The sequence below is a fragment of the Alligator sinensis genome, unplaced genomic scaffold, assembly GCF_000455745.1.
Source record: "Alligator sinensis unplaced genomic scaffold, ASM45574v1 scaffold270_1, whole genome shotgun sequence".
Taxonomy (NCBI): Eukaryota; Metazoa; Chordata; order Crocodylia; family Alligatoridae; genus Alligator; species Alligator sinensis.
This window is the reverse complement of record NW_005842364.1, coordinates 720572-732374: the sequence shown is the minus strand read 5'-3', so window position 1 is coordinate 732374 and position 11803 is coordinate 720572.

The following is an 11803-nucleotide window of genomic DNA, read 5'->3' as shown; positions in this document are numbered from 1 at the left end:
TGTTGGGGGGCCATAGCCCTTGTGTGGGGGCCCAACCCCTTGTGTGGGGGCCATTGCTGGGAGAGCAGCAAAATATGTATTCATGAATTCATTAAACCTGTATTTAGAGTTCACTTTATTATTATGATAAGAGACTTGCTTTAACACTGTAGATATATCAATAAAACATTGTCCAGCTGATTGCTGTCTCCGTCTCACTCTCTTTATCTCTTTATAGTGTTGTTTTGTTTTACTTGTGGAGGAACATGGATTTGGGGATATTTTAGAGAGTGATTTTGGGATATTTTTTTTTATCAAGGATTTTTCAGTTTTCCAATAGAGAACACCAGAATTCCTGCTAGGGAGGCCAGTGGCAGGACCCTGCCTGCTCAGAGCTGGCACCTTGGACCCATCTGGCTGTGGCTGACCTCCTGGACAAATGAGGCCAGGAGGACATGCTTTGACAGTTGAAAGAAGGCCACCACAATGGCTCTGCAGTCCCATCTGAGTCTGGCAGGTGTGCAGCAGGTCACAGCCAGGCAGCAGCCCCCACTGCCAGACTGTTGCAGTGGGTAGAGGGTGCAGGGAACTCTCAGGGCTGCTTCAGCAGTCCAGCTGGCACAAGGGGTGGTGTCCCCAGGTACCAATTGGCTGGGCCCCAGAAGCTCCTGAGAGCTAGTAGCCCTGAGCTACTTGCCAGGGTGGGTTTTTATACTGCTGGGGCCAAGACAGGGCAGCTTTTTATACTGCTGGGGACAGCACAGGTGCTGGCCCTGGGCTCTAGCTCCCCCTGGCTGAAGATCTGGGAGGAGCCAGGCACGGTTATTTTGCCCCAAGTGGCACAATTTGCTGCACAAGAAAGTTCATGTCCGAGCACATGCGCTAAGGCAAAAAAGCCCCGGCTCAAATTTGCACCGCTTCTATTTGAGCTGCTGTAAGCACACATGCTTGCATGTGTGGATGTGCCCCATGAGATTTCTTTTGGTCCAATCCTCCAATTTGTTGAGTTCTCTCTGAATTCTAGCCCTACCCTCACCATATCTACTATTCCACCCACCAAACTTGCTGAACGTGCACTCCACTTGATACCAGATTCCAGCTAGTAATTGAGCCATTCATTACTACCCTTTGAGCTTTATGATCCAGGCAGTTTCTATTCACCCTACAGTCAATTCATGCAACCTGTACTTCTTTACATCTCTTTTGAAAAAAGTTATGGGAAACTGTAGCAAAAGCCTTGCTAAAGTCAAGTTAGAACACATCTACTGCTCTTTCTGCACCCACAGAGCTAATCTTCTCGTCATAGAAGGCAATCAGGTTAGTTAGGTATGACTTGCCTTTACTGAATCCATGCTGACTGTTTGTACTCACCTTCTCCAAGTGCTTAGAAATGGATTAATTGAAGACTTGTTCCATGATTTTTCTAAGGACTGAGGTGAGGTTGACCAGTCTATAGTTCTCTGGATCCTATTCTTTTCCTTCTTTAAAGATGGCATTATATTTTCCCCTTTTTCAATTGTCCAGGACCTCTCCCAATCACTCAGCAGTCACATCGGCCAATTTCCACAGCATCATCGGCTACATTGTGTCTAGCCCCATGGACTTGTACACATCCAGCTTTTCTAAATAGTCCCTAACCTGTTTTTTAACCACTGTTGGCTGCTCCCCTCCTCCCTAAACTGTGCTGCCAGGTAGCTTACCTTGCCTGTGAAAACTAAGGTAAAAGGAATCAAGTACTTCAGCATCATCTGTCACTTAGTTCCCTTCCCCATTCAGTAAGGGAGCAAAACTTGCCCTGATTTTCCTCTTGTTGTTAACATACTGGTAGAAATAATTCTTGTTACCCCTAATGTTTCTTGCTAGATGCAACTCCAATTGTGATTTTGGCCCTCTTGATTTCATCTCTGCATGCCCAAGCAATACTCCTCCATAGTCATTTGTCCAAGTTCACGCTTCTTGTGAGCTTCCTTTTTGTGTTTTAACTAATTAAAGAATTCTAACTCATTGAAGAGCTAGTATTCTGCCATAGTTGCTATACTTCCTGCACATCAGGATTTTTTCATTCCTGTGCCCTTAGTAAGTTTTCTTTAAAATATAACCAGATCTCCCAGACTCTTTTCCCTCTCAGACTGGCATCCCAGGGATCTTGCCTATCAGTACCCTGAGTGAGTCAAAGTGCTTTTCTGAACTCCAGGGTCCTTAATTTACTGCTGTAATTCCTTCCTTCTTTCCTTCCACTTTGGACACTTCAGACAAGGCTCACTTGGAGCTGTGTGGGGTGATCCTAAGCGTAAGACTACCCAGCTTCCTATCCCTTTCCTTTTCTGACTCCCACCTGTCTAAAGGTCTTTTGCTTCTATCTCCCTTTCTGATTCACGTCCTGCATTTTCGCAGTGTTTTTCCTTCTTTTTCTGTGCTTTCTGTCCCCAGCCATTTACTTCTGGTTTCTTTCTCTGCAAGTTGCTACTTTACAGCTTTTTTCTTACTGTTCCTTTTTCTTTCTTTTTTTTTCTGCTTGTTTGTTGCGGGGAGTTATCTTTTTCTTTATCTTGTCTTTCAAGGGGTGCTCTTAATTCCCCCTCTCTTTTTTTTTTTCTGTTTTTTTTTTTTTTTTTTCCTAACCCTCATAACCCCACCCTCTGGTTTCTTTCACTCCACCCCTTTTCGCCTCCCATTTAATTTTTTATGGCTGCATTCTCAGACACTTATCTCTGTAGTTAATATATACATCTTTTTTGTTGTTGTTGTTCTCTTACCTTTTAGCTTTTGAAATTAACCCTGTCCTAGCAGGAATAGCTGTCGTTCTCCAGCCTCCCAGGCCTGGCATGAGGATACCTCTCAAGATCTCCCCCTTACCTATGGCTTGAGGGTTCACACCCCTCCCTATGTTGTGGTCAAGGTCTGAGTAGGTGACCTAGCTGGTCTCCTGGGATAGCATAACATACATTATGTAGGTTGTGTTAACATGGTCCCAGTGATTTACCTGAGCACTTCCAACCTGGTCAACAGGGTGTGCACAGAGGGCCTGGACATCATGGGCATACAGTATCTTGTCATGCCCCTAGACACCCAGGCAGTAAGGATGGTGATTTCCAATGTGCCCCCACATGTGACCGATCAGGATCTGGCCAAGGAACTCAAGTCCTATGGGGTCCCTACAAGTCCCTTTCACCTACTGACAACTGGAAGCAAGGGTCCAAAGCTAAAGCATGTCCTGTCTTTTCAAAGGCAGGTTTTCATGCTCCTCAGGGAGGGCCCACAGTCTCTGCCTCACTCCTTGAGCCTTACATTTGACAGGCAGGGATTTGTGATTTATTTTTTCCTTGGGGGAAACCATATGTTTCCAGTGTGGTAGCCCTTCCCACCTAGCAGCCCAGTGCCCATGGGGGAAAGCAGCCAGAACATCGTTGACTACAGCAGTGCCAATGGATGGTGCATCCACTTCTGGAACAGACCCTGCCCAGTGAGGCCAGGAGCCTTTTACCCCTGTTCCATCTGAGGGGGCTGGGGTCTCTGGCATGAGGGCACCATCCAGTGGAGGGGCTGGGACTACTCCCCATCCTTCTCCCTGGCCCATTCCACCTATGGTTCCCATCCCCTCTGGTGCAGAGGCCCCACTGGGTGGAGGGGCTCATGCCTCCACTTGTCCACTGACTACCCCGGTCAAGGCAGCTGGGGTGGCTGGTGACTGTGGCACCAAGGCCCTGTCAGACAATGGGTCTTGGGCCTCCTCCCAGCCACCCTCCACCATGGCCTTGTCTGAGGTGGCTGGCCCTGGGGAGGTGGGCTGGGAGCAGTCCGGCCCATCCCCCTATGAAGGGTAAGCCACCTGCCACTAGGAAGAAGAAGAACAAAGAGAGGAAGATGAGAGGGGCATCTCAGGACACTCCATCCCTGCTGGGACCCTCCTCAGCTGGAGCCGGGGCCCTGCTGAAGAGCCTGACCCCGTTCTCACAGTCATGCTGGTGACCCTGTTGACCATGGACAGGGGTGGCTTGAAGGTGGGGGAGGCAAAGGCAGGGGTCACCAACCCCTCACCTGTCTCCCAGCTTCTGGAGTTGGGTGGCAGGAAAAGTTATGCACAATGCCTTTCTTCTGGAGGCCTGACCCAGGGGGCAGCAGAGGAATTGGATGAGGAAGCTAGTGAGATGGAGATCCAGCTTTCTGACTGTCACAAGCAACCTCAAGAGCAGGATGATCTCTCTCCCCCCAAGAAGGTGGGGATCACTCTTCCAGAGCCAGTCCTTGACGTGGACAATGAGAGGAGGCTGATGTGTCTAGACAATGAGGGTATAGACACTGTGTTGATGGGTGAGCTACCACCTGGGGTGCAGCCTCACTGTGCTTCTGTTGGAAATGTCCATCCCATGTTGGCAGACCCCCCTGGGTCAGCCCGGACTATTGGGGTTTCCTGGCCTTTTTGAAACAGACCAAAGAATAGAAGAATGTAGCGAGGCGCATCACCCAGTGGTGTGCAGATCTCAAACTCTTTGTCAAGGCTACCAAAGTTGCAGTCAAACTTATGCAACAGGATCTAGGCACTCAGCAGATGGCTTACCATCTGGAGAAGCTCACACAGCAGGTGAGAGATGAGTGGGGCCTGGCGGGGTCCCTGGAGTAGAGTAGGGCATGGTAGACCTTTCCCAACCTGTCTCTGCTTTTTTGTTCTGCTCTTGGGTGCTCGCTCTTCCACCTACACCTTACCTAACTAACTCTTCCTCTCCCATACCCATACCCATGGCAGCCATGACCATTGGCACTTTTAGCATCAATGGCTGTCCAGATCCGGTGAAACGGGAGGCCGTTCTGAGGCTCCTGTGCCAGAAGTGGCTGGCCATTGCCTTTCTCCAGGAGACGCATTCTGAAGAGCTCAACTAGATGGATTGGCATTGACTTTCCTATTGTCACAGCTACAGAATGATACAGTGATGGCATGGGCGGTCATCCCTGGCCGCCTGCTGACTGTCCGCATCATCCTCGTGCAATACCACCTGCTACTCATCAATGTCTATGCACCCATTGATGGCCAGGAGAGGGTGACTTTCTTTGAGACCTTGGCTGCCCTCCTGCATGAGGCTAATGAGGATGATGACCTGCTCCTCATAAGCAGGGACTTTAATTGCACCATTGATGCCTTGCTCGTCCGCACGGGGCTTGAGCCTCACCTGCCCTCAGCCCACAAGCTGCAGCCTTCCCTGGAGACTGCAGGCCTCCATTCACGTCTGGCAAGCCCTGCATCCTGACGTGTGGCAGTACACCTGGGTCAGGATGAGTGCTGGTGGTCTCACCATGGCCTGCCTTGACAGTGTTTATGTCACCAGGCACTATCTGCCACTCCTGCAAAGAGGCCACATCATTCCTTTGGGCCTGTCAGATCATGGCCTGGCCTGCTGTGAACTGAGCCTGCATGGGCACCCTATTGGTGCTTCAACATAGTTTGCTTTAAGACTCCTACTTCTGGGACTGCTTCACCCACTTTTGGTGGGAGTGGGAGGCTGCAAGACTGAGGTACTCCTCTTGGAAGCTATGGTGGGACATGGGCAAGGTACAGATCTGGGCTTTTTGCCACCAGTACAGCCAGCTGGCCACAAGTGAACTGTGCCAATGTATCCAAGCTGCTGGCAGTGATGCAGTGCTGCACGAGAGCCTCCAGTTCCACAGGAAATGCCTGTGTGACTTGGTGGAGAGTGCGACCGGCAGAGCGAGGACCTGCGCCCGCTGCTAAGAGCTGGGAGAAACAGATGCCCCAGCCCGCTGCTTCTTCAACCTGGAGTGATGGCGGGCAGTGAGCAAAGTCTTAGATTACCTCAAGAGCCCCGGGGGCTGGGTAATCATGGACTCAGGTGAAGTACATGAGCATGCCATTGCCTCCCATCATGACCTGTGTGCAGCTAAGCTGTCCTGCCCTGAGGCCATGTGGGAACTCCATGAGGACTTGCCACATCTCTGTGCCCTAGAGGCCAGTGAGCTTGAGTGGGAATTGTCTCTGGAGGAGCTGGCAGCCAGTGCAGCTGGCCTCATCTCCAGCAAAGCCCCAGGCCTCAATGGGTTGTCTGCTGAGTTCTACAAGACCTTCTGGCCTCTCCTCAGCCCCTGCCTCCTGTGTATTTTCCAGGAAAGTCTTGCCAACAAGGTCCTGCTGATCAGCTGTTACCAAGCAGTGCTCATGCTGCTGCCCAAGAAGGGAGACCTTTGCTGCATTAAGAACTGGAGGCCAGTCTCCCTGCTGTGTACAGACTACAAGATTCTGGCTAAAGTGCTGGTGACCCGCCTCTGCACTGTCATGGCCTCTGTCACTGGGCCTCAGCAAAGCTACTGAGTGCTGGGCAGGACCATCCAAGACAACCTGTCCTTGCTGTGTGACCCACTCACAGACAGTGAACTCTTTGGACTAGACATTGGTTTCATCTCTCTGGATCAGGAGAAGGCCTTCGACCTGGTGGGTCATGCCTACCTCTTCCAGACCCTGGAGGCTTTTGGCTTCAGGCCCCTCTTCACCGGGGCCCTCCAGGTCTTATATAAAGATACCTCCAGCCTGCTTGATGTGAACGGCGTGTTCTGCACCCCGTTTCCCATGTGCAGAGGCATCCATCAGGGTTGCCCCCTGCTGGGCATGCTTTATGCCCTGACCATCAAGCTGCTGCTGCATGCTTTGTGGCACCACCTGAGTGGTGTGGCCTGGCAATTGCCACAGGTCCATCCATTGGGTATGCAGATGATGTGACAATCTTCCTTAACACCCAGGAAGATGTGTGGGCCCTGGTGGATTGCCAGTGAGCCTATGAAAACACCTCCTCAGCCTGTATCAACTGGGCCAAGAGTGATACCCTGCTGCTTGGTGCTTGGATCAGCATGACACCCCCAGATTTGCCAGGGGGTCTCACATTGCACCGTGAGGGCCTCAAGGTCCTTGGCATATTCCTGTGGCCACTGACCTTCATGGTGTTCAACTGGGATGGCCTTGAGGAAGGGATGGAGGCCCACCTACAATGGTGGCACTGGTGCCTACCCAGCCTCTCGCACCACGGATGTGTCCTCATTTGCAAACAGCCTGGTGGTGATGACCCTGTGGCACTGATGTGCCATATTTGACCCACCAAAGGACATTTCTGGGATGGGCGCCACTGGCTCCCATGAGCTGTCCTTCACCTACCTGTCACTGAGGGGGGACAGAGCCTGGTTGACCTCATGAGCAAAGTGTCCACCTTCTGCCTGCAAGCCCTTCAGTGACTCCTCTACAGTAAAGAACACCTACCTTGGCAACAACTGGTGTGCTGGTTCCTGCAAAGGGTGTGGGCTCTCAGCTTCAACCAGATCTTCCTGCTGGACCTCACACTCCTGAACTGGGCAGTGCTTCCAGATTTCTAACGTGGCATGGTACAAGCCTGGCAGGTCACCTTCTGCCTCCAGGCCTGGGCCTGGCACCTGCAGTTCTTGCAGCTGCTGAGGGAGCCCCAGTACACAACTCAGCCCTGAGGTGCCCCGTGCCAAGCCTGGCCTCTGCCAGCCCCATGGCCACTCTCATCCAGGTGCATGTCCTCCACCTGTGTCATCTCCTTGACCCCGCTCAGTTGGCCTAGTTCTCACCCAAGGCCCTAACCACCTGGCTAGGCATGTGCTTTGTCCACAGCATGGGCCATCTCCTGTATGACATCCAGGCTGTCCTCCCAATGGGGGCAGCAGCCACCCTGGATGATCATCTCCAGGCATGCCAGGCCTCTGTGCTGCAGATGCCCTGAGTGAGGCTTTTCCCATGCTGCCAGTAATCCCAGCTATGGCCAATGAGCTGGCTGGTGGGCCTGGCACCCTGCTGACACTCCCTGTGCCTCCTGACAGTGGCAAGGGATGCCCCTTTGCTTTTCTATCATGTAGAAGCCTGTATGCCTGGGTGGTTCACCTCCACCATGCCCAGGTGCTGGCAGGCTGTCCCGATACACCATGTCAATGGCACCTGTGGCCACCAGATTCCCCACTGGCCCACCTGGCTTGGTGCACATTGTATAAGTCACCAACCGCCAAGAAGACTGGTGACCTGCAGTGGTGGTTGCTGCATGGCATCCTAGCCACTGGCATGTTTACATCCCACTTTGACCCAGCCACCTTGACGGCCTGCCCTTTCTGCCCTGGGATCATTGAGGACAACCTCTTTCACACCTTCCTTGACTGACCCTGCCTGTGGTTGCTCTTTGTTGCCCTCAAACTGCCACTGTGGGTGCTGGGCAGGAGCCTCTTGGAGGCTACAGCCACCTACATGTGCTCCTACCCATTCTGGGTAGCCAAGTGGGGCACTGTCTTCCTGGCCTACTTTCTGGCTAAGGTAACCATTCTCAAGAGCTGCAACCGGCTTGCTGGGAGAAGCTCAGATGATGCCCTGTGGATTTTTGGCCTCCTGGTGTGGGTGTGCCTCTCGCTGGAGTATGAGCATGGTTGCTCTGGTAGGTGCTGCCTGCCTTTGAGGCATACTGGGCCCTTGAAGGAGGACTGTCCCATGTGGAGGATGGCCATCTTCAATATGCGCTCTGATGTCAAGACTGGTCTGGGTGACTGGGCAGTCTCAGTGTCAGACTGCAACTCCAAGCCACGCCCTGGGCCCTCACCAGGCTGCTTTTTGCTTTGTTTTCTTTGTGAGGGAAGTTGAAGGTGTTGTCATGTGTATGAATGGATAAAGCAGGGTAGGAATAATTCATTTTATAGAGGGCTTTGGTCTGCGCGACCATGTGACTGGTGTCCCGACCACATAATGGCATGTTAGGCATGACATGTATTACGGTGAAGGTGTCTGTCACAGTGTGCTGTTATGAATGTAATGACATGGTGCTCTTGGTTTGATGGTAATGTATTTGTCTTTGCTTTATATATTGGACCTGGACCCCGGAAGGGCCGACTTTTTGTACCCTGAACCCACGAATAAAGTAGTTATAAAGTCAAAAGTCCTTCCTTCCTTCCTTCCTCAGGATCCTGAACTCAATCATCTTGTGGTAGCTGCTGCCTACTTTGCCATCCACTTCTACATTCCCCACCAACTCTTCCCTGTTTGTGAGCAGCAGGTCAAAAGGAGCACGGACCCTACTTGGTTTCTCCAACACTTGCACCAGGAAGTTGTCCCTAACTCTCCCAAAGTTTCCAGGATTGCCTGTGCACTGCTGTATTCCCCTTCTAGCAGCTGTTATGGCAGGGGTGGGCAAATTTTGTCCCACAGGCCTGATCCAGAGCACTTGTGGGGATCCATCAATTGATTGTATCCAGCCCATGGCTGCCTTTGTGGCACTTTACATGGGGCTGAGCCCTGCCCAGGACAGCCCATGTCATGCTCCTCCCTGCACCTACCATCCTCCCTAGCCCCAGCTAGCATGCACAACTTCTCAGCTGGGCGACTCCCAGTATAGCTGCAGCTGCATAGGTACTGCTTGGCCCCCCAGGCTCCAGCAGCTCCTCCTCCTTCTGCCCCTGCTGTGCTGCTCTGGGCAGTAGGTAGTGTGAGGAAGGAGTGGCAGCTATGGGGACATATAGCAGGCACTACATACCCAGCTTGGTTGGGGGGGTAAGATGCAGACAAGCAGCTCCTGCCCCAGCATACACACCTTCAGCTCCTGACTGCCTTCCACCCATTTGGTTGTCCACAGGCTGCTCATCAATCTGGGTGAACAGAGTGAGTAGAAGGTGGCCGGGAGATGGAGCTGCAGACCCACATCCTGAGGCAGAAGCCACCTGGCTGCAGCTCCCCCCGCCACCCCAGTGGGCTGGGCATGTGATGCCTGGTACACATTATCATGGATTTCCCTGCATTACTTGCTGCCCAGAGTGCTGTAACAGGGGCAGGAGGAGGAGCCACTGGTAGCATGAGGAGCTGAGCAGTACCGGGGTGACTGCAGCAGTAGCCCCACTGGGAAGCTGTGCCTGCTGGCTGGGACCGGGGCAGTGATCTCTGGCACGTGTGGGGTAAGTGAGGGCAGGAGTGTATTGTGGGGAGCCCCAGGTTGGAGCATGAAGAGTGCCTTGGCTGGATGCAGGGGGGAAGGTGGACCACACCTGCATGGCACTGCCCAGCAAGCTCTGCTACATGCACCCTCTTCCCTTCTCTCTGTCCTCTCCCCTACCCCAGCTATATCCCAGGACCTAGTGCACAGACAGCCCTCCACATACATCCAACCCACAGTTCCTCTGACGTCCCCCCCACATACCCAGCTCCCTTCCTGATCTCAAACAAGGTTCCCTTTTCCCTGCTAACCTGCTTTCCTCACCAACCATACAGTGAAGGAAGGTGAGAGAGAGTTACTGGTCAAAATCCCTAGTGAACTCCCAGCTCACCCTCATCTCTTTTAAAATGAAGACCTTTAGTATTGATCTAACTGCTTAGCTTTAGGTACTTATAAGGTGCATCTAACTGCATAGGAACTGAATAATACTGTGCAGTAGTGCGTCACAACAGAAAGAGTGCTAATACTATGCATTATTATTGGGTTACTGTGCAGTACTGTCACAATGTCACAAAAATGGTGGTCTCTAGTGCTACTATGCAATAACTCCAGTTACTGCATATTTTAGTACTTGATTATAGAAGTACTAAATAAATGCACAGCAACCACTACACAGTAGTGTCTCATGTAGATGTGTCCACTTTGAATATTTAGGTTAGTTATGCTAATTAAAGAAATAATTTATCTTAAAAGCTCCCCATCAAAGAGTGGGGCAGCCAACTGCCCTTCAAACTGCTTGCCAACTGCTTGTTTGCTGTCCCTGTTCACTCACCAATTCAGGTTGGTCAGGCATGACTTGCTGTTGGTAAATCCATGCCAAGATTGGTTGCTCCCAATCTTCTTGTTCTCCTCTAGGTGTTTCACAATAGATTGCTTGAGGGCCCGCTCTATGATTTTTCCAGGTATTGAGGTAAGGTTGACTGTTTGGTAATTCTCTGGATCCTGCTTCTTAAATTTCTTAAAGATGGCCATTATATTTGCCTTTTTTCAATCATACAGGACTTCATCTTACCTCCACAAGACCTCAAAGAGAATAGCCAATGGCTCTGAAAAATCCTCAACCAATTCCTTCAGTACCCTTGGGTGCATCTCATCTGGCTCTCCCAATTTGAAGCCATCTAGCTTCTCTAAGTAGTCTCTAATTTCTAGGCTGTTTGCCTCCCTTCCCTACTCTTGCTGTCAGCTGCACTTGTCATCTGGTAGCTGCCCCTACTTGTCAAAAGTAAAGTAAGAAGGCATTAAATACTTCAGCCTTCTCTGCCTCCTTAATTTTCTCTGAGCTTCCCCATGTGATGCTCTTATACACTTCCCTAGTACCAAGCTTTCACTTTTCATAGAGTTCCTTTTGGAGTTTTAAGACTTTAAATAATTTCTATGTAGCCAGGATGGCCTTCTGTTGTGTTTTTCATTCTTCCATTGCATCAGGAGAGTTTTCCCCTGTGCTTTTAAAAGGACCTCTTTAAAGTGTAGCCAGATACTCCCCTCAAAGTTGTTTTTTCAGGGGATCCTGTCCACCAGTTCCCCAAGTTCTCTCAAATTTGCTTTTCTGAAGTCCAGTGTCCTTACTCTACTTCTCTCTACTCCTCTTCTTAGGACCTTGAATGCTGTCATGTCATGTTTACTCTCACCCATGTTACCATACACCTTCACAATCTCAAACAATTCCTCCCTTTTTAGTAGCAGGAAGTAAAGAATAATATTTTCCCCTAGTTGACTTCTCTATCATCTATTTCAAAAGTTTTCCGCAACATATTTCAAGAATTTTCTGAACTGCTTCTGTACTGTTGCATATCCCTCCCAGCAGATGACTCAAAAATTCAACTTCCCTATGAGAACCAAGTCCTGTT